The sequence below is a fragment of the Callithrix jacchus genome, chromosome 12 (genome assembly GCF_049354715.1).
Source record: "Callithrix jacchus isolate 240 chromosome 12, calJac240_pri, whole genome shotgun sequence".
Classification (NCBI taxonomy): Eukaryota; Metazoa; Chordata; class Mammalia; order Primates; family Cebidae; genus Callithrix; species Callithrix jacchus.
The window spans coordinates 70,035,452-70,059,456 of record NC_133513.1 but is presented as its reverse complement, the minus strand read 5'-3'; the positions used below and the strand labels follow the sequence as shown (position 1 = coordinate 70,059,456).

At 37.9% G+C, this 24,005-nt stretch overlaps 1 protein-coding gene across 2 annotated transcripts in view; it reads right to left on the bottom strand.

Moving 5' to 3' along the window:
• The window catches only part of ANK3 (ankyrin 3), a 541,984-nt gene that overhangs the window by 358,095 nt on the left and 159,884 nt on the right, over positions 1-24,005 (bottom strand). The gene's annotated exons all lie outside the window — the stretch shown is intronic.

The window sequence follows — 24,005 nt, the reverse complement described above, 5'->3', positions numbered from 1 at the left end:
TGCTGAAATGTCAGGCTGCACCTAAAACATATGAGACCTAGATAAAAAAAAGAAAGAGAAAAAAACAATTTCACCAAGGAAATGAGCAGAAAAAAAAGATGATGTCCTGATGAAAAGACTTTGTTAGCACGTATGCTTCCAATGCAAAAGTTTGTAACTTTGGTGGTCACTGCATTTGGCTTTGCAGGCCTGACTGTGTGGGTGTGTGAAGGATAGACCACCAAGTCCAATGCATCATGTGAAGATTTGGTTGGGGTTCTCTGGAGCCGCTGTTTACCTGCTTCACAAAGAGTGCCAAGCATGAGTTCCTGCAAACAGCTTCTACTCACCATACTTCCAGATTGAGTTCAAAGATCTTTTCTCTTTTCCTCTTGCAGGATGCTTTATAGTCTCTGCAAAGCAGTGATAAAAATGGGAAGGGAAAGAATCAGGCACCATGGTGTCCCATTCTTACTACCGATGGACTGCACACTTCTCTGAGGCCTCACTGTGAACCACAGGGAAACAACTCTGGTCCTAGAATTACCAAGGGCCTACTATGTGAACTTATGCTCACATGCTTGACTTCCACAGAAACTATCTTCATGAAGAAAGAGTTCTGGAAAGTTTCTCCATTGCCTATGAAACCATACAAAAATGGGGAAAAATGAAGGTGGAGGATTAAATGTAACTCGGATCCGAAAGCAGATAAAAGGCATTTGGGTCTTTGTAGTAAACATGAGTGTTTTTCTGCTAGGATATTTTACTGTATTAGTAACAGGTGGGGCAGAGTAAAAATTAAACTTTCGTATGCCTTTTCCCAGTATAAATCATCCAATACTTTTGAAAAACGTTCATACGATTTCTTTTATTTTCAGCAAGTTGAAGAGAACAGTCAGCTAAAAAGCTGGCGGCTTTCCCACTGGCTCCTGGATCATCTTTTTTTTTTTCTTTGTAGACACTAATGATACTTTAAAATATATTTAGAAGTATGCTTGATTAAGTAAATTCTCCATCTGAAGCAGCAAAGCATTATACTTTCTCATTGATTTCTATCAGCAAAAGCCTAGTTGGAAATTAGGAAAATATGCCGCAGGTAGTTTTCAACATATTTCTCTCCAGAATAATTCTTTGCTTCCCCTAAATGTTCAGAAGTTGAGACTGTGTCATGACTTTTTATGACTCCATAATGTGACTTTTTTGTTAACTTGGATTTTCCCTTATCTCAGTAAGTGGTTAGCCCATAAAAAAAAATCCTAAGGTATAGCTTGCTCAGATTACTTTTTAAACAGAAACTGTCGTCTTTTATCTTCCATTTCTAAACCAGAACTTTGAACAGTGACTACTAAGAAAGGCAGTCAGTGGGTCCTAGGTTTTGACTGCGTTATTACTAAGGCTGAATCCCTTTCTCCCTACACAGTTAAGAGTTACCTGACAAGTAGCTCTTAACCCCTTGTGTACTTATTCTCAACACAAAGGCATTGGCTCAAGATAGCCAGAAATGCCAGTTTCCCCCCAAAACTGAATTGACAGTTTTATCAATAATTCTAGAAAGCTTTTATTATAGCTGAAATAAAAACATTAAAAGAACTTTTAAAAACTTTATTCCTTGACCAAAATTTTATCAAAAATTTCCACTTAAATTTTAAGAACTTATGGTCATTCAGATTACAAAACTGGTATGAATCTTTAAAGTACAACTAATTGTCCAGTTGGTACAAGCTCATGTGTCTGAGAAGGGGGGCAGATCCTTGGTAGCAACAAGTATGAGATGCAAACATGGCCTTAGAGGAAACAACAATACAAGGTCAGTCAGTCCGACAGTCACCTCCATCTACAGCAACTTAGCCAGTCCTACTACTTGCCATTGGCCATGAGAATGTATACATAGGACTTGTATAGGATGGGCGTGGCCTAATGTCAAAGCTATTAAATGCTGAGGATGCACCGGGTATGCCAGCTCATGCCTGTAATCCTAGCAGTTTGGGAGGCCGAGGTGGGCGGATCACTTGAGGTCAGGAGTTCCAGACCATCCTGGCCAACATGGTCAAACCCCGACTCTAATAATAATACAAAAATGAGCTGGGCATGTTGGGGTGTGCCTGTAATCCCAGCTACATGGGAAGCTGAGGCATGAGAATCACTTAGAGTCCGGAAGGCGGAGACTGAAATGAAAGGAGATCACACCACTGCACTCCAGTCTGGGCGACAGAGTAAGACTCCGTCTCAAAAAAAAAAAAAAAAAAAAAAAAAAAAAGTTGAGGATAATTCTTAAGTGACTTTTTTCAAGAAAAAAAGAAAAAATCTGTTCTTGTTTTATAAAAGTTAGGTACAAGAATTTCTAACCCATGCTTTCAAAATACAATACAGAACAATATTTCAATTTTTTTTTTTGAGACAGAGTCTTGCTCTTGTTGCCCAGGCTGGAGTGCAATGGCACAATCTTGGCTCACTGCAAACTCCACCTCCCAGGTTCAAGTGATTCTCCTGCCTTAGTGTCCCAAGTAGCTGGGATTACAGGCATGTGCCACCATTCGCGGCTAATTTTGTATTTTTAGTATGGACAGGGTTTCTCCATTTTGGTCAGGTTGGTCTCAAACTCATCATCTCAGATGATCTGCCTTTCTTGGCCTCCCAAAGTGCTGGGATTATCAAATTTTTATTAGCTGAAGAAACTATTTTTTGAATAAGTCTTACAAGAAAGATACTTATAATAAATATAACAGTGGAGCTGCATGGCTGAATGGGAAAAATGGTGTCCTGGAGCCCAGCTCTTTGCCTCCAGAAGGCAGCTCTGGTGAGCACAACTTGAAAGCCGGTGTACTACCCCAATGAGTCTCACTATTTTCCCTGCTTGCAGCTTTGTTCCTGGAAGTTAGGTCAAAAAAGTGATTCTCCCTACTAAAAAGTGTCCAAAATAATTGTTTTATTTCTTACCAGAACTAACAAGTTTCATGTAGAGTGCTTCCTGCCTGTGCATTATTAGAGCATGAATCTTCTAAAAAACAATAAAAATCTCTTTCCATGCTGGGCATATGGAGTAATTGTTCATACCCCAGATCATCTAATCCAGGAATCAAAGAATTGTGACTAAATATTCCACTGAAAATAAAGACAAATCAGTTCATTAAGATGCCTTACAGACTTTAGATATCACAGCCAAGTATTTCTCCCCTCTCATTTTTCACATACACCTTTCCAGGATTTCAAGACAAGCTTTGAATATTAGTTCAGCCAATTAATAACCTGACTAGTCTCTTATCATTTTGTATTGTGTCTCTACCTTGTTAAACTGAGTTGACATACAAACAAATAACAATGTATGTGGTTTCCACAGAAATGACACTGTCACTTGGAGATTTTGAAGTTACAAGACCTGTGCACATTTAAAAAAATATTGCATTGTGATATAAAGAATGAGAAGATGGGGAGTATATAAAGTAATGGAGGATGGAACCAAGAAAGAAACTAAAGAGAGAAATGGTTCCAGGGCTGCCAGGGAGGGTGTGCCTCCTCATCCCTACTCCAGGTTCTTGGTAATGAGGCAAATGTGTGTTTTGATGGAATGAGAATGACTTCATGCTGCACCCACTTCAGTTTCCTCAGAAGCAGAGCAGCCTCAACATAAGAGACAGTCAAAATATTTCTCCTTCGCAAAGAAATCTGGATCCACTATCATTTCATTAATTTTTGGCATCCTAGATGATATCAAGAGACCTAGAGCAAGTTTGAAACAAGGTGGAGGAACAGGAAAAAAAAGCACTAAACCTGTCAATGATTATAAATGATAAAAGAGAAAAAACACACCTGGAAAATTTTCAACTCACAGTCACATATTATTTTTCACTTTTAGATGAGACAATATGAAGTCCCTAAAAAAAAGAAAAAAACTGACTGAATAGCACTGAGGGACTGGTGGCCATTCATATACACTTGTAGGGGGTCGCACCTCTGAATAACAAGCACTGGCCTTGGTGACATCTGTCTTAGCTCTTGATCTGCCCTCTTTCCCCATCCATCTGATTATCCAGCCTGACCTCAGTGCTGGTGAGAGAGCCAGCTGGTCCCAAGCACGCCAGCTGCTTCTGTGACCTCACATGGGCAGACAGGGGCAGGCACATAGGGAGGCTTCCCCGAGGTCTCATCATCATACCCACACTGGCCTGCAGAGAGGAGGAGATCCTCTATTGCACATAGAAGGCCTCCACAGCCACATCATTGGTGTCTGTTCAACCCGAAGGAGTAGGCTGATAGTGCCTGGCAGAGTTCTGAGTGCAAACCAGGCACCAACAGCAGGGTGCGAGGAAGATGAACCGCAGGACACTCCCTCTCTGCCCTCTGGCTCTTGTAAAAGGAGGCAGCTGGACCAGGTGACTTTGATGACAGTCCTCACTCTTCTAGAATTCTGTGATTTGGTGTGATAGGAAGTTCTGGGTATTTGGAAACAAAAAAATATATAGGAAAGGTTTAGGTTTATTCAAGCAGAGTTTATAATCTGCACTGGCCATCACAGTAGCCGCTCGTCATGTGTGGCTACTGGGTAGGAAAATGTGAGCAGTGTAACTGGAGAACAAAATTTTTAGTTTTATTTAAAATTTCAAATTTAAAACTGATATTTAATTCAGATACTAGAACACATGCAAGTGCGTTTGGAACAGTTTGGATAAGCAAATCTACTTTTCTAACTTTAAATTTCATGACATAACATATCGATCAAGTATTTCCAACAAAAATTCTGCATCCAAATTGAGATGTAAAATACATACCAGGTTTCAAGATTTAGTACCAAAAAAATGCAAAGTAGCTCAATGATTTTATATATTGATTCATGTTGAAATAATATTTTGGATATACTCAGTTAAATAGAATCTATTACTAAATTAATTTCACTTTCCCTAAGCTTTTTAAATGTGGCTATTTGAAATTTGAAATTAGATGCGTGGCTTACACTCCATTACTACTGAAGAGCACTGGTTTATATAACGAGCTTACACAGTAGTAACAAAAAGAGAGCCCGATCTGTCAGAAACTGTCTTCCTGAAGGCAGGTGTTTGGTCAAACAAGCAGAGAACACTTAGCAATAAACCACTGCTTTTTTTTTCTTTTAAGAAGTGATGCATATGATATAGTGTGTTCTCAGGAACTTGTGCTGAAAGAAGCATTTGTTGCTCATGGACCTGTTCCCTCACCCTGATGGTCAATCACTGTGTTCAGCACCAGGGACGTACAGAGGAATGAGACTTGGTCCTTGCCCTCAAGTTTCCGTGGGCAAAAAAGACAAGGAAGCCAATAATTAGAACACACAGACAGGTGGTATAGAAGCAGGGATGGGGTAATGTCAAACAGAATGAAGAGGTCAGCACTCAGCACAATGCTTTCTAGGTCAGATCTCTTTTCCTTGCCCATGGAATTTTGATTTCACAAGTGATCCTTCACATTCTAGTCAACATGCCCAACTCCTAATGCACTGAACAGAGAATACAAAACTCCCTTTACACCCTGGCTACTGCTGTTAGTGCTGGTGATACAACAGGGAATGAGGCCGAGAAGATCCCATTTTCAGAAGCTTCAATTCTTGAGTATTGGGCCAGGGAGTAAACAAATAAAGAAATGAATAAGATAATTTTGGATAGTAACAAGTACTATGAAGAAAATAAAATAGTATGAGTGAATTGAAAGTGACTGGATGGGGAACAATTGTCTATGAACTTTCTGCTTCATTCCATGTTTAGATTCCCTAGGAAAAATAAATCAAGATAGTGAGGAGCCAACTGAACCAGGTATTTCACTCTATTAGGGTAGTAATTCTCCAAAAATTGCCCTCTAAACCAGGAAATTAATTTAATAGTGAAGAGTGAATGATTTCTCAAGTAATATGTTTAATTCAAATATACTTATTACTGAAGATAAACAACAGATATGCCTTGGTAACACTTATCTTTTAAACTATTTGTATAATTATAGCTTCCATCACCTTTCTAAACTTATAGCTTAATAACAATACAAAAAAACTAATAAAGTGTAACCACTGAGTGATGAGATAAATTTTCTTCTGTACATCGTGGAAATAAGTCTTGTTGAGTCATGGTCAAATATAACATATTCTATGAAATTATTTCTTTTGACTCTTCAATACACTCTCGTTATTTAATGTCTACATAATAATTATATCTAAGTTGGCCGAAAGGAAATATAATGAAAGTAACTAAGTATGGCACAATAGCTCTTACCCCAATTTTTTTGCTATGTAGCTATGAGACCTTACAGAGACCTTATCCTTTCTAGTTTCTGGTTCCGTATCTGTAACATAAAAGGAGTTCTAAACTCTCCCAATATATACACTCTGTGATGCTGAAATACAATTACAATAAGGTTTTGCATCCTTTTATGTTGGTGAGTTCTGATCAAGATATAAGGAAAGTAAATTCCTTCTCAAAACATTTCTTTCTAAAAGGCAAAAGTACAAAGGAGATAGGATTTGAAGATTCAGGAAACTGTTGGCCTAGGAATAATTTGCTGACCCTGTGTATGAGGAATGGAGCAGCACACATAAGAGAGCAAAGAGTTTTATCTTCAGAGAACGAGGCATTTAACTCTTTGATTTAGGAGGTCATACTTACAGCAGGATTAAAAAAAAAGCTAAATACTACACCAGATCCTATAATGAAAATCAGTTATGTTTCAGACTAAGACTCGGATAGTAATTCTTTATCATGTTGTGGGACATATCAACCATACAGAAATTTACGTCTGACCAAAAAAAATTATATTTTCTTGGATTATGCACTGAACTGACTTCCTGCCATGGAAAGGGCTAAATGTAGAGTTTATAGCCTCATTCTTCTGTAGAGTGGAAACAACACCTGCTTCTTCCCTATCTTACCTGTGTGTTTCAATGACCAATGTCTATAAAGCAACACAGACATCACGGAGAACAGAAACAACAACATATAAACACAGGACATCAGCCTGTTGGGGAGACAGTAACACAGATTGGCACTCAGGGTTCCTGAGAAGATTTGAGATTCCCCCTTTTCTTACCTATCCTTGAACTTGGCAAGTGTCAGCAGGTTTTCTCTTTCATGTTGTTTTGGAAGGCAAATTGGAATCAGACTAATTGAGCTTCATGTTATACGTTCTACAACTTTGCAACTTTGTCCTTCCCATTAGATCATGCCAGTATAATCACAGGAATGATTAAAGTCTGAATATCAAAAGTGCTTGTTTGGGATATAAGGTCCTACGTTTAGGAGATAAAGGTGATGAAGTCCCTTAAAAAATACAACTCCAGAACAATTTTCTCATTCTTTCCCAATTTATTTTAAAAAGGGGCTGGGGGTGGACAGCATCATTTGAAATACTGTGAGGTATTCCTTGATTCGGGCAGATTTCATCCTACTTGTTTTTTGTGTCTTCTAAGGCAGGGGTCAGCAAACATTTTAAGATAAAGGGCCAAAGAGTAAATATTTCAGGGTCTGCAGGCCAGGTGGTCTGCTGCATCTAATGGACTCTGTGAAAAAAGCAATCAGGGACAATACGTAAGGGTATCAAAGTATCTCTCTGATCCAATAAAACTTTATTTACGAACTCCGAAATTTGAATTTCATGTAACTTTCAGGTGTTACCAAATATACTTCTTAATTTGTTGCTAATCATTTAAAATGTAAATAACAGCCTTAGCTTTCAGGCTATTCCAAAATAAGGCTGGATCTGGCCTGGAAGCCACAGTTTGCTGACCGCTCGTCTGAGGTATCACATTGCTAATAACATATCATTCTGAGGGTCTCTGGGAAAGTGTGAATGAACAGCATGGTCAAAACCTGATGCTTGGAATATTTATGTGTACATACATGTATATGTGCATATCTGTATGCATATACACATGGGTATATGTGCATACATGTAAGTATACATGTGTGGATGTGTATATTCACATAATAGCCATGAATATTTGTACTTTGGATTTGAACATAACTGACATTTCAGGGATATAAAAATGTATGTTGCTATGTACATTTTCAATACCATGTCCACACAGATAATATTTCTTTAATTCACTCATTTAACAAATATTTATTGGGTAACTCCTACAATAAAGCAGCATAATCCTATACATTATTTAAGACACCCAAACTCAACACATGCTCACCGAGCATAAGTAAGAAAACAATTTTAAGTAGTACAGCTGATTGAATGTACATGCCATTCACTCAGTGGGCATCTTCCCTGGAGCGAACTTCTAAGAGTATCATAAACATGGTGTTCTCTACTCAATGCACAGGACATCGGCTTCATTATGGCCTGTTCCTCCCCTAGCGTGGGGACAGGGCATAGGAAGTTCTGATGCTTTATATTTTGTTTGTAATTTTCTATTACATACTACACATATCTTCTGTTACTTTGTAGAGCACATAACTTACTTCAATCACTTTGGAGAGCAACACACAGGAATACACAAATATTTATGGGGTATCTCCTATATAATACTGTACGAAGCCCAGTGGAAAATTAAAGAGAAAATGCATAATGTTTTTAAAAATCAGAATCATGATTACAGACTTACAGGCTTCCTTTTGGCATTCTTTCATTAAAAGAGCTAAACTTGGAGGTTTGTCAACAGTTAATGAGTGGTACAAATTTTAAACAATTAATCTGGCCATTAAAGATGTGGAAGCAATGGAAAGAACGCATTCAGGTCTGTGACCTAAAAGAAACTCTATCTACTCTGAAAGTGAGTGCATTGTCCTTTAAGAAATGTAAGATGTTTGTTCCCCTTCTCTCACCCCATCCTCCTTCCTCCCTCCATGCATACACGAAATTGTTATTCAGTGAAAGGGAAGGGCCAGATGGTTTTGGGGATTAGCAATGAGGAAAGGCCCAAGTTTCACCTCAAGGTTGTTATTAAATTCTAGCGCAGATTGGCAGGGATACAAAACCAGGGCCATTGGAGAGCTCTCTGGGAGTCTTGGTCCAGTTCCTAATGAGCAGGTGTTGACATGGAACAAGCTGCCTGAACAACGGAGCTGCAGGCAAGGAGCCGCTACAGTTACCCAGGTGGACTGAATCTGCCCTAGTGCTTCTGCAGGCCCAGGAAACCTCTCACTAAACTCCATAGACTCAGTATCTAGGTTTTGCTCCTTCCTGCAACAAACCAAATAATTTAATCAAAAAATGTAAATCATGGTATTTTCTGCAGAGGTGGTGATATTGCAACACTTTGCTCCACTCTAAAAATTCTTTCCAGCATACATCTAATTTAAATCAAATTTAATTTGGGTTCCAGAAAGTTTCAATATCCCTGGGCATTCTGGGCATTACAGAGTGTCCCTTACATTAACCATTTTCTAGATGAAAATTTAACTTTAACAATCTATTCAATGAAAATAAAATATAAATCAAAACCTCCAATCAGTGTGTGTGTGTGTGTGTGTGTGTGTGTGTGTAGCCATGGCACTAAAATCTAGTAAGATTTGGCTAAAATCTGTACTACACCAGTGATAATAGTGGGATTTATGAAATAGAAATACCACTTTACTACAGATGTGTAACGGATGTTTGTCAGTGAGCTCTTCAGTCAGATTGGTAAGACAAGCACAGGATAATAACTAGTGGTTTAACACAGATGCAATATTTGTGTCTATTTTTAACAATAATTTTCTAGCCAATTTGAGTTTTTAAAAAGACTTCAGATCCTATGAATAGGAGTTGTGGGAAAGGAATAAGAATGCTGATTTGGCTTTCCGACCAAAACCTTTTACAAGCCTTTCTTGCAATAATGGCAAACTAAAAAAAAAAAAAAAAAAAAAAAAAGAACATCAAGCTTATAAAAAAAAAATTGTCCCACTTTATGAGTACTTGCGAGTATTAGCAGTAGGAACAACAATCCTAAGGTAACTACCACATTTCATGATGGCTTGTTCTATTAAGGTGGCAATAAAAACAGTCTTGGGGATAAGCAGATCATTCCAAGTTTTTTTGTTTTATTTTTTTTACATTCCAATAAAACTTTATTTATAAAAGCAGGTGAACTGCCTGCAGGTGCAGGTTGCCTTTAGATTCTAAAGACACAATCTTGCTTCAGCTTAGGGGAATTTCCTGTCATATCTTAAATTATATTTTAGTTTTTAAATTTTAAGTTCCAGGGTACATGTACAGAATGTGCCGGTTTATTACACACCTATCAACCCATCACCTAGGTATCAAGCCCAGCATGCATTAGCTATTTTTCCCAACGCTCTCCCTCCCCTCACTGCATCCCTGACAGGCCCCAGTGTATGAAGTAACTGCAAGTATTTTTTTTTTTTTTTGAGAAATAATAATTTAAAAAAATTTTTTTTCTTTTTTTTTTTTTGAGACGGAGTTTCGCTCTTGTTACCCAGGCTGGAGTGCAATGGCGCAATCTCGGCTCACCGCTACCTCCGTCTCCTGGGTTCGGGCAATTCTCCTGCCTCAGCCTCCCGAGTAGCAGGGATTACAGGCGCGCGCCACCACGCCCAGCTAATTTTTTTTGTAGTTTTAGTAGAGACGGGGTTTCACCATGTTGACCAGGATGGTCTCGATCTGTTCACCTCGTGATCCACCCGCCTCGGCCTCCCAAAGTGCTGGGATTACAGGCTTGAGCCACCACGCCCGGCCAAAAAAAATTTTTTATACTCTAAGTTCTGGGGTACATGTACAGAACATGCAGATTTGGGGGTTTGTTACATAGGTATACATGTGCCATGCTGTACCCATCACTACGTCATCTACATTAGGTATTTCGCCTAATGCTATCCCTCCCCCAGCGCTCCACCCCAAAAAGGCTCTGGTGTGTGATGCTCCCCTTTGTGTTTATGTGTTCTTATTGTTGAACTCCCACTTATGAGTGAGAACATGCGGTGTTTGGGAGAATAATGGTTTCCAGCGTCATCCATGTCCCTACAAAGGATATGAACTCTCCTTTTTTAATGACTGCATAGTGTTCCTTGGTGTATACATGCCATATTTTGTTTATCTAGTCTAGTCTATCATTGATGGGCATTTGGGTTGGTTCCAAGTCTTTGCTATTGTGAATAGTGCCCCAATAAACATATGTGTGCATGTGTCTTTATAGTAGAATATTTGTAATACTTTATATACCTGATTCTGCAGGCTTTCTAAAGATCATGAGCTCTTCCTATATTGAGAATGGCAACAAAAAAATAAAAATAATTTTGAAAACTGTGGCTGTGTGGAGCTTTTTGTAAAAGTCGTTTTTATTCATTTTTCCTGTCTTCAACATATATTCATTCTAAAAATGTCAAATCATGCATTTAAAAAACAGAATAGCAAAAAATACACATTATGCTAAGTGAAATAAGTCAGTCACAGAAAGACAAATACTGCATGATTCCACTATATGAGGTATCTAAAATAGTGAACTTCAGAGCATCAAAGAGTGGAACGGCGGTTCTCAGGGGCTGTAAGGGGAAAATGGAGGTTAGTAATCAATGGGCATTAAATTTTGGTCAAGCAACATGAATAATGACTAGAGACTTGCTGTATACCTTTGCACTGGTAGTCAATGGTACCATACTGCACTGTACACTTGAAAGTTTGTTAAGGGTAAAGCTTATATGTGTTCTTACCACAGTAAAATAAAACTTAAAAACTGCCACTCAAAAAGCATAGGATACACAAAAGGAAAATTTCAACTTGGAAAAATTTAAAAATTGTATTGCCACTACTCAGAAATGAGTACCATTAGTATTTTGTTGTATATTCTTACAAGCCCTCTTTATGTTTATATGTATTTGAATGTAACTCTTTTACTAAGAACATAATCATTCAAGTAGTTTTACAATCTGCTTTAAAATGTATATGTTAACATATACTAAATGCCCATGCAGATCACTAAGTCCTCTTCTATAACTTTTAAAAGGTTGTATAATATGCCAAGTGATGTACCTGCCATTTTTAAAACCAGTCCCCTTCTATTATACATTTAGATTGCCTCTAATTTTTCTATGAGAGAAACAATGCTATAAATAACCACTTATCATCAGATGAGTTCACATACCCATAAGTAACTTAGGATAAATTTCTGGAGGTAGATTTCAGTAAAAGGTGAAATCAACCTGACTTAATGGCTAAGCTAAAATACATACTTAGAGACTGGTGGAATTAAACTGTATTTCTATGATCCCATTTCCAATTCTAGTTATTTATTCTCTGTCCAAGAATTTTCTCTAACAGTTGGCAGACAGAACTAGAAACATGCAGAAATATATTATCTGTGCTATGTTTCATTTTACCTACAATTTACTAACAGGTGTAAATTATTTAAAACCCATGCTATTTTTTTAAACCAAAAGTGAATATATTCATGATAGTATTTACCAGTGCCACATTTTTAATTATTCAAGTATTATGGATCATAGAGTGGTAATATGGATCAAAATAGAAGCTTAGAACTATACTGGCTTGAGGTTGTGTGGATAACCAAAATAAGTGATTTATAAAACTAAGAATATAAACAACAAAAACTTGCATGTTAATGGAGGAAATTGTTTTGATGAGACACCAAAGAACTTAATGCTCAGTAAGGTCCAGGAAGATGCCTGAGGATTACTGTGTTATAACATTGATAGTAACATTAGACTACTTACATGAACTGTTAGATTCATAACGAATAATGTATATTGTCACAATATGCCTTAACATGCAATAGACTGAAAAAAATGGTCCTATATGCACACTCACTTGGAATTGGGGATGGGCTATATGTTTCCTCTCTATAAGTCTGACTTGTTTATGTGACTGACTTTAAGTAACAGAATGTACAAAAAAAGAAGAAAAAAGCAATTTTGCACTAGCCCAAGCCTAGGCCTCAAGAGAATTTGTACACTTCCATTCTTTTTAGGAACACTGCCAAGCCACCATGTGAAAAAGCCTGGGTTGGTCTGGTAGATGATCAGAGACATGTGGCCCATCACCCCATGCTCCAGACAATAGCCAGCTATGCCCGAGCAGCAGTGTCACTAGCAGACTGGCAGGTAACTAAAGATCCTGTTTGTGTGAACCGGCCTGAACCGCAAGAACTGCCTGGCTGATCCCAGCCCAATGGCCTAACTATGGTTACATTAATAATTATTATTTTAAACCACTAAGTTTGGGGTGGCTTGTTTTGCAGTGCAAGTAACTGATACCAAAAAAAAAAAAAAAAAAGGCCGAGAATACAAATTACAAATATTAGGCATAAAAGAGGGGCTATCATTACAAAGCCTATAGATATTACAAAAGTAAATATTATGAAGAACTTTATGCTAATAAATTGAAAACTTTGGTAAAATAAATATATTTTTCAAAAAATGCAACTTATCAAAACTGACACAAGATGAAAAGGAAAAATCTAAGGAGCCTATGTTTTTTAAAGAAATTTAAATTACTACAAAAACAATCATCCCACAAAGAAAATTCCACACCTGTATGGTCTTGCTGGTGGTTTCTACTGAACATTTTTTTGGGGAAAATATCAATATTACACTAACTCTTTCAGAAAATAGAGAAAATGAGGACACTTCAGTTTGTTTTATAAGGCACCAAACCTAATAAACAAATTACAACTATGCACACATACACATCCCAGAATGATCTCGCTCATCAGGGAAAATGTAAAAATGCTTTACAAAATACTAGCAAAATCAAATTTAATAAAGTGAGGCTTATTCCAGAATACAAGCTTGTTTTAATATTTAAAAATCTGTCAAGACAATGCATTACATTAACAGAATAAGGGGAAAATGTCACAGGATCAGCTCAATAGATGCAGATCATTTATTTGACACAATTCACTCATGTATGATATTTTTCAAAAAGAGAAAACCTCAACAAATTGGAAAAAGAAGGAAATTTTCTCAATCTGACAGATACCTACAAAAGCTAATATTACACATAATGGTGAAATATTGAATGCTTTTTTTCTAAGTCTGACAAAAGTGTTGGTACTCTTGCTACTTCTATTCAACATTATGCAGGAGACCTTAGCCAGTATACTAAGGCAAAGGAAAAGAGAACCACAAGATTGGAGAGGAAGAGTAAAACTGGCTCTTTTTATAAATAACATGATGGTTAACACAGAAAATACTAAAGAATTCACGAAACAACGCCTAGAACTAAATAGTGTATTTAGCTTGGTTTCAGGATACAAGATCAACATACAGAAATCAGCTGTATTTTGTATGATGGCTGCAAACAATTGGAAAATCAAATTTAAAAAAGAACGATGCTACTTTTGAAAGCACCAAAAACCACAAAGTACTTTGGATAAATTTAATGAAAGACATGTGTAAATCCTCCACACTGTGAACTATGATCATTGCTTAGAGAAATTAAAGAAGAACTATATTAAGGTAGAAATATACTACACTCAAGGATTGAAAGGCCCAATATTATTAAAATGAAAATTCTCCTCAGAACTGTAGGTTCAACACAATCCAATCATAACACCACAAGGTTTTTTGTTTTTAGAAAACAGACAAACTTACTATAAAATTTGTATGCGGATATAAAGAACTTAGAATATCCAAAACAATCTTGAAAAATAATAAAATTAAAAGATTGACACTAACAGAATATAAAATTTACTATTGTAGAAACACACAATAGTCAAGACAGTATGGTACTGGCATTAAGACAGATACAAAGAACAACGCAAGGGAAACAGACCTACACGTATATCATCGATTCATTTTCAACAAAGTCACCAAAGCAATTCAATAAAAAAAATCTTCTGAACAAATCATGTAAAACAACAGAATACCCATATGAATAAACATAAACCTCGACTCCTACTTTACACAATACAAGTAATCCAAGAGAAATCATACATCTAGACATGAAAACTAAACTCTAAAGCATTCAGAGGAAAACATAGGGAAATATCTTTACAACATAAAGGTAGGCAAACATTTCTTAAGACAGTATACAGAATATAGTAGCCACAAAATTTAAAAAATGTGTTGACTTCGTTAAAAGTTAAAGCTTTTGCTCTTCAAAGGCTACTGTTAAGAAAATGAATAGGCCACAAGTAGAAGAAAATATTCTCAAGAATATATCTGATCGAGGATCAGTGTTCAGAAAATACAAATGACTCCAACAAATCACAAGATAAACAACCCAGTTAAAAATGAACATAATACTTCAACAGACACTTACCAATTGGTCAGTACATAGTAGGGGACTAATGCAAATGAAATCTGACATGAGATACTACTATCATCTACCAGAAAGGCTAAAAGTAAAGACTGACAACACCAAATATTGGCAAGGATGTAAAAACCGGAGCTCTAATATGTTGTGAGTGGAGGGTGTAACATTGCACAACCACTTATTTGGCCGTTTCTTATAAAATAATACAAACACCTACCCTATAACCTAGCAATTCCACACCTAGACGTTCCCACAAGAGTTAAGAAAACATATGTCCAAAAACACTTGTATAAGAATGTCTATGGAAGCTTTATTTGTAACAAAAAATTTGAAGCAGCCCAGATGTTAACAGGTGAATGGATAAACAAACTAGTGTACACCTCCACTTAATGACAATTAAAGAAGAAAAAAAAACCCTACGGTTACTGAGCATATTATGCTGAGTAAAAGAAGCCTTTCTCAAATGAGTATACATGGTATGTTTCATTTACATGAAGTTCTAAAACAGGGAAAACTAATCTATAGTGAAAAAAATCAGAACAGAGGTTACTTCTGAGAGTGGAGTGAGGTGGGAACTGACTGGGAAGGGAGAAAATTTTCTGGGATGATAGTAATACTTTGTGTCTCAACAAAGGTCTGTTATTAAGTATATGCTTTTGCCAACAATCATCAAATGGTACGTTTAAGTTTTGTGTATTCTATTGCATGTAAATTTTACCTAAGAAAAAAGTAAATAAATACCTCCAGTTGATGATAACATACTAGCTAGTCTGCTTAGGGTGAATTTTACTGACATCTATGTATTGAAATACATAAAAAGAAAGATAAATTGATGAATGTATAGAGAGATTGACAGGTGGATAAGTTGGTAATAAAACAAATACAGCAAAATGTTAATTGCAAAATCTAAGGGCAGGTACGTGGGCATTCACTATATATTCTTCCTTTTTTTTTAGGTTTGAAAATTCTCCTAACAGCATGCTGAGAGAAAAAGTAACCAATATTGCATGATAGACCATTTTTCAACTTACATATGATTACTATATGCAACAGGTTATATTTTTATAACACTGTATGTTAGACAAGGCCAGAAATGTTATCTGTTTTCTTGTGGAAGAAACTCTCGAAGAGTACTTTACTCCAAGTGTCAGGGCAGTAACAGGGGTCAAACTTTTTTTGTCTTCAAACTTTCTGTAAAGGTGTAAAGGGCTATACAGTAGCTATTTTAGGCTTTCCAGACCATACAGACTATCGCAACAATTGAACTCTGCTTTTGCAGCATGAAAGCAGCCATAGATGATACATAAATGGACATGGCTATGTTCCAATACAACTTTATTCACAAAAACAGGCAGGCACTAGGTTTGGGCCATAGGTTGTAGTTTGCTGACCCCAACATCAGCAGTCCCCAACCATTTGGGCACCAGGGACAGGTTTCACAAATGTCAATGTTTCCATGGACTGGGGAGTGGGGTGGGTGGGAGATAGTTTCAGGATCACTGTTCCACCTTTCATCATCAGGCATTAGATTCTCATAAGGGGCAAGCAATCTAGATCCCTCACATGCACAGTTCATGATAGGTTTTGTGCTCCTCTGAAATTCTAATGCCACTGCTGATCCGACAAAAGGTGGAGCACAGGCGGTAATTCTCGCTCACCTCCTGCTGGGTGGCCCTGTTCCTAACAGGCCCAGGGGTTGGGGACTCCTACCCTAGATAAGTTAGGTTTTCTCATTAAAGGTTAGTAATAGGAGGACTGACGTAGAGTCAGATTAATCTGGTTTTTGCCTATCACCTGGGGTTATTATGACAAATAAATTAGGTAACTCCCTAACAAGTAACTAGCACAGTGCCTGTTTTATAGCAGATATTTGGTAAATGTTGTTTTTTCTTTTTTTATTACCTTGCCTTTTCCTCACTCACTATTTTTTGCCACCAAATCTTTTGCCTGGGCAAATTATACCAGAAAAGCAAGCCATTTAATGTCACTTGACCAAATCAATCAGCCATAATAGACCTTTTGTTCTGTAAAGCTATAATAGTTGCACTATAAATAGAAATATATAATTTTCCCTGCGTTTTTTAGGCAAACTTTCAGATAGAAATTCATTGAGAACCCTGCTGATTTTCTACTGTGTTGCATCACATGAAGGTCGCAGTTACTCTTTCTAACTCGAAACTAGAGCAAATTGGTAACCCCTGCTTTTGAGTTTCTGTCAGATCACTTCCATAATTCACATTATTTCATTTATTCCTTGGTGCCAAGCTGTGTATTCAAAATCCCACTGAAAATTGATCTTTTCTTGAAGTATGTGACACCTCTAAACTCAATTTCTGGTCTCTCTCCAAATATCTTGAAGGAAACTGAGGCAGGAAAATATTAGTGATAATTCTAATTTATTCCTCTCTACAGAATTGTGAGGATGCAAATTATCCAATCATTTCTCAATTAATATGTCAATGGGCAAAACTGCAAGAGTATATGTGATTGTTATATTACAAGGGAAGAGACATTTTCCACTTTCTTTAATGGCTTACAAAAATAATACTGTGATAGCAATAATAGATCTATTTAATGAGTATTATGTGCCAAGCACTGTGCTAAGTAATTCATTTATTCATTTATGTATTCATCAATCAGTATGGAAAAACTGCTACACACCATGATTTATATAAACCATCTTATGAATTTATAATTCTTGTTTTATAAATTGCATAAACTGAGGCTCAAGAGTAATTAAATGACTTTTGCATAAGGCTCAGAAATGGCACAGACCAGATATAGCAAATTACTCCGAAGACTTTCAATAAACATTATAACTGGATATTTTATGTCACATATTTAATGAATTTCTGTCCTTTGGAAGCAACACAAAACGATGCTACACTTTTCCAGTATGTTTGTCCCATCTCTGCCACTTGATTATTTCTGTGAAGAATGAATGAGGAAGCTCACATCTTAGCCTGCCCTTGACTGTGTCTCCCACACTCTGCACACAGTGGATAATCAATAACTTTTGCCGACTACCCCTATCCCTGCTGCCATCTGCTCAGGCAACATAATTTCCAACACACCTTCTATGTGATGTTTTCTCATTTTCTTCCTGGCTTCTCTGGAATAAATCCATGGAACACAATAGAATAAGGAACTCCCTTCCCTAAGAAACACTCCTTCCATTTTGAACTTTCCGTTATACTCTATCAGCCTGACTGCTTATGATTTATTTGTCACTGTAGTATAGTTTGGATCTGTGTCCCCACCCAAGTCTCATGTTTGTCAGCCTCAGTGTTGGGGTGTGGCTTGGTGGGAGGTAACTGGATCGTGGGGACAGTTTCTCATGAATGCTTTAGCACCATGCCCTCTTGGTACTGTATAGTGAGTTCTCATGAGATCTGGTTGTTTAAAAGTGTAATGCATCCTCTCTCCCACCTTCCTCTTATTCAGCCACGGGAAGATGCCTGTTCCTGCTTTGTCTGCTGCTATAAGTGAAAGCTCCCTGAGGCCTCCCCAGCCATGTTTCCTGTACAGCCTGCAGAGCCATGAGCCAATTAAACTTCTTTTCTTATAAATTACCCAGTCTTAGTCATTTCTTCATAGCAATGTGAGAATGAACTAATACACACTGTAATAAGAAAGAATAACTCTAAAGAAATGAGCAGTAAAGATCTAAACACAAAAGAAAGCACCAATCGCTTTACTCCTTTGGGGACCAATGTGCCATCTCAAGAGACCCTTTCCCCTAATGCGTACGCAGAAAACATGTCTGTCACTGGACCTGATATGCAAGCTTTCCTCTTGCAGTTGGGTTTTGGCTTTCTTTTCCTCTTTGTCCCCCCTCCCAAACCCCTCAACCAGGCTTTTATATGAACTGAGCTCCTCCTGAGTAAAGACGTGCTTCTGAGATCAGTTAATAACACTGGTGCATTAACTAATTAACAAGAGGAAGGAGTTCAGAAACAGGCATGCTGCAACGCTATCATTATGTGGCTTCTGCCTGCCTCTGCTATCCTCCTCAAGCAGGCAGCGATGTCAATATATTTGGGAAGGCAAAGTGAAAATCTTTACTGCAAGTTGCCTGCAGAGTTCAAATTTCTTTTTCCCAAATTTACATAAATAGCTAGCACTGCAGTGAGAGTTATAGCTGATTTCTCCCTTTTATGTGTTTCATTAAAAAGAAAAAGGGTCCCTTCATGCCATGTATTATCTTGCATTCCTTCAAAGTTCAGCTCATGAAACTTGCCACCCAACCCAAACAGCAAATTTCCCAGTTCTGGAGAGACCGAGAGAAACCAATAGCATTAGTTTCACCTTTCCCACCAATTGGTACGGGGTCTCCATTCTGAAATGTGGAAGTTATTGCAAATATTCCTGTGTATAGTTCATGGCAGAGAATATCAGTCTATGTGATTATCATTTATTTAAAAAACAACAAATTCTTTGCTGATTAAGTAAAAAGATGCATATATAAAGAAGTTGGCGGATTCACTTTCCACTGGTTAGTTTTTTTAAAAAAAAGAAAATAAAGCTTAGAAAGTAGCATTTGCAAAGGAGTTTCTGTTTCCCTATTAAGAAGTCAGGCTCCTGTTTCTGATGCAGAGCAGCCTGCTTTCCCAATCAACATCAGAGGCCCTCCAATCTCCATCTTGGGGCTTCTCCTCTCCCACTCCATATTCTCTGCCTAGGACACTTCCATGCCCAAAGCTTGAATGATCACCTATGTGGGATGACTCATAGCTTAGACCCCTCCTCTAGCTTCTGGTCACAAAATTCAACTGCCTATTTGATGTTTTCCCTTGGATATATCAAACTTAACATTTAAAAATATATGATGTGTCTCCCACAAATCTGCCACTGTCTTTAGCTCAGAATGACACCATCTTCTGCCACCTTTCTTTAATCAGGGGTCACATGTTCTGACCCCTAGTCTCTCAGCTTCATCCTGTTGAGGCTTATCTCACTCCACAGGGTGCATATACTCTGGTCCTCTACCAGTCCCTGCACTTCCTCTCTTCACCTAGATGATGCCTCCTCAGCCTCCTAGAATCAGCTCAAGTATTGTATTCTTGATACACTGATTGAGTAAACTCCTAACCTTGTAAATTTCATAGTATCACACACCTTGTTTCAAAGTACTAGGTAGGCCAGGGGTGGTAGCTCATGCCTGTAATCCCAGCACTTTGGGAGGTGGGAGAATCACTTGAGCCCAAGAGTTTGAGATCAGTCTGGGCAATATAGTAGGACCCCCACCTCTTTATACAAAAAGATTTCAAAAGTAAAAACAAAAATGGCATTACTCATAGTTGTAACTTTATATTCTTTGTGTGTGATTTCCCCACACCAAGTCTTTAGCTTCATGGGGGAAGGGGTAACGTCTGTTTTTCTTCACTATTGTGTTCCATAGAGTGTTTGACACTTAATAGATAGTTCTTATTTATTTATTTTTTTGAGACGGAGTTTCGCTCTTGTTACCCAGGCTGGAGTGCAATGGCGCGTTCTCAGCTCACCGCAACCTCCGCCTCCTCGGTTCAGGCAATTCTCCTGCCTCAGCCTCCTGAGTAGCTGGGATTACAGGTATGCGCCACCATGCCAATTTTTTGTATTTTTAATAGATACAGGGTGTCACCATATTGACTAGGATGGTCTTGATCTCTTGACCTTGTGATCCACCTGCCTCGGCCTCCCAAAGTGCTGGGATTACAGGCTTGAGCCACTGAATAGATAGTTCTTATTAAATATTTGTTTGAAGGATGGAGGAGGGAAGAAGGAAAACATAACAAAAAGAATATTCATTCGTATCAAACTTTGGTTGGTATAGCAGAGACTGGCTAGATATTTTTCAATTTTCATGATCCTGGGGGTGAAGCCGTGTGACTGAAGATAAAAGGGGATGCAGATTGATTTGACATGTGGCATCTCCAGGCCAGGCTCTTAAAAACCTCCCACACAGTATTTTTCTTTGAGACAAGGTCTCAACTCTCTTGCCCTGTCTCAAGCTGGAGTGCAGTTGTGCAATCATAGCTCACTGCATCCTCAAACTCCTGGACTCAAGGAATCCTCCTGCTGTGGCCTGCTGAGTTGCTGGGACTACAGGTGCACACCACAATGCCTGGCCAATTTTTTTTTTTTTTTTTTCATTTTTTTTTTTTGCAGTGACGAGGTGTTACTATGTTGCTCTTGAACTCCACGCCTCAGGCAAACCTCCTGTCTCTGCCTCCTGAAGTGCTGGAATTATAGGTGTGAGCCACTATACCTGGCCTCTTGCATTCAGTCTTTGTCTCTATGCTTCCCTTTTCTCCTACTGGCTTTTGACCCAGCCATCAAGGATCCAGTGGGGAAACTCCAAGGAACTGGTGAATAATGGAGCCCCAAGCTGGAAGGCACTTTGTTTCCAAATAACTGCACCCTGCACCAAGCCACATAGATGGTGATGTGAACTAGAAACGAACTTGTATTGTGTTAGATTTGCAGTTTATTTTAGCAGTTAGGTTTCACTGAGTTACAGAATTAGGAAGAGGAAGGAGAAAGTAGTTACTACCTTCTGTGATTTTCTTGCACAGAATATTTTATTTTTCACTTGAAAAAGAGAAAAAAAAGGTTATGCCAGTTTTGTTTAGGGTTCAGAAGTATGTATCTTTCAAAATGTACAACTGGTTAGCAATAACTGTACTTTCTGGTCAGGGCAACCTAAACCGAGAAGTGGTAAACTTCTTTAAGCCAGATGAAGTTGTTGTGCTATTAAGGATAAGTAGATGAGATGTTTTCTTGATGGTTCTTTTGTGTGTATGAGAAAATAACAAAAGCAGCCAAAAGAGCACCACTTCTAATAGAGCAGGCTTGGGGAGAAGGGACCACGTGCAGGCAGTCTGCTTCTCAGTTTCTGGAGGGGTGGAAGTGGGGAACACTGGCAGAGAGCCTGACTCCAGCTGGGGCAGGTACCTGTGTGCCCCTCTTACCAACCTTGGAGAAATAGGAATATAAATGAATAAAGCAGCACCACAGTGGACTGGAGAAGAGCCCAGACTCCAGAACCAGACTGCCTGAACACAAATACCAGTGTGGTCACTCACTAGAAAAATAACCTTAGACAAGTGACCCCTTCTGCCTGTGCCTCAGTTTCCATACTTCTAAAGTATATAAATGAGGATACAGAAAAAAAGTACTCATGAGGCTTCTATGGAGATAAAATGAAAGAATATTTGTAAAGTGCTTAATCCAGTAAGTATGATATAAAAATAAGGAGTCCAATTTAAAAAAAAGATAGGAAGAGAGCCAGGGCAATTAATCCCAGCTGTGTACTACCTAGTTCTAATGAATCCTACAATTTTTCTTGAAGAAAAGCTACTTTTGAATCTTTAAAAAGCTTATGAATACCATAGAATAAATAGAGCCCCGAAAGTGGCTGGTACAGGGTATGTAAGGAGGGAATTTCTCATTGGCTGCTGGTTAGGAAGCAGGTGGGAAGTTGTTCCCAGCCACCAGGTAGACAAACTATGTGTGTTAATTTTCTGTGTCAACTTGACTGGCTGCAGGGTGCTCAAGATTAAGCATTATTCTAGGTGAGTCTGTGAGGGTGCTTCTGGATATGATTGATGTTTGAATCTATGGACTCAGTAGTGTAGATTGCCCTCCCCAATGCAGATGGGCCTCATCTAATCCCTTGAGGGCCTGAAGAGAACAACAGAAATTGACCTCTTCCCGCCCAATTGCTTGAGCTGGTATATCCAACTTCTTCAGCTTAGTTGTCAGGTCTTCAGACCCACATTGGTATCTACATCATTGGCTCTGCAGGTTCCCAGGCCTTTGGACAAGGACTGCATTACACCACTGACTTTCCTGGGTCTCCAGCTTGCAAATGGAAGACCGTAGGACTTCTCAGCCTCCATAATCACTGTGAACCAATTTCTGACAATAAATCTCTCTTTGTATATTTCCTATTGGTTCTGTTTCTTCAGAACACCCTACTAATATGCTATGTGAGTGTTAAAAAAAAATCTGTCAATTACTTACCAGCTGTTAGGAAGGTTTAGCCAGAGTAGCTCCCTTAGAGCTGAGACTGTCTATAATTTTCACTATGCTAGCACCATTGCTAATTACACCCAGCATGGAGAGAATGTGCAACAAGTATTTAACTAATTTTCTCTCTCTAATGATGATCAGGACTTTCTCTTTAGAATTATGATTATTTCAATGTGTGTGTCTTATTTCTCTCTCAAGTTACTTGAGGACAGAGTCCACACTTCATTTATCTTTTTATTCCCACCCAGCATGCTATCTGGTACATAATAAGGACTCAATAAATAATTGAAAGAGTTAATGAATCGATAAAAGGTTGGAGCACCCACTAAAGTCTACTCATTAATAACCCTTCCTCCCAGTTTCAGTAAACAGTAAAACCTGACTTTACAAAACTGAACTGTGAAGTACAAAATAATTATCACCTTTCTATGATACTAATATTGAGCCTTTTTATAAAAGAGATTGTAGCAATTCTAGCCTCACTAAAGTTTTATGACATTGAATGAAGACTTTATTTTGGCCAATTTACTACAGGCAATATTGAGTTCATAAAAGAAGTCTATTTCCTCTTCTGATACTATGGCACATAGTATACAAGTGAAGGATTCATGAAATTAATGGGAATGAATATAAAGTGGGGGCTGACACGTTTCTTTATGTTAGTACCTGTGAAACTTCTATGCCAGTGCCTCAGCTAAAGCTCTACAGAATAAGTGTTTGAAAAGATGACAGATAAAATCTTTATTATACTGACAATCTTCTCTAGTTCCCAAGGTAGTTATTCAGTAGTTTCTCTGCTCTTTGGAAAAAATATAAAAATCTCTAAGACCTATTACTTGAAT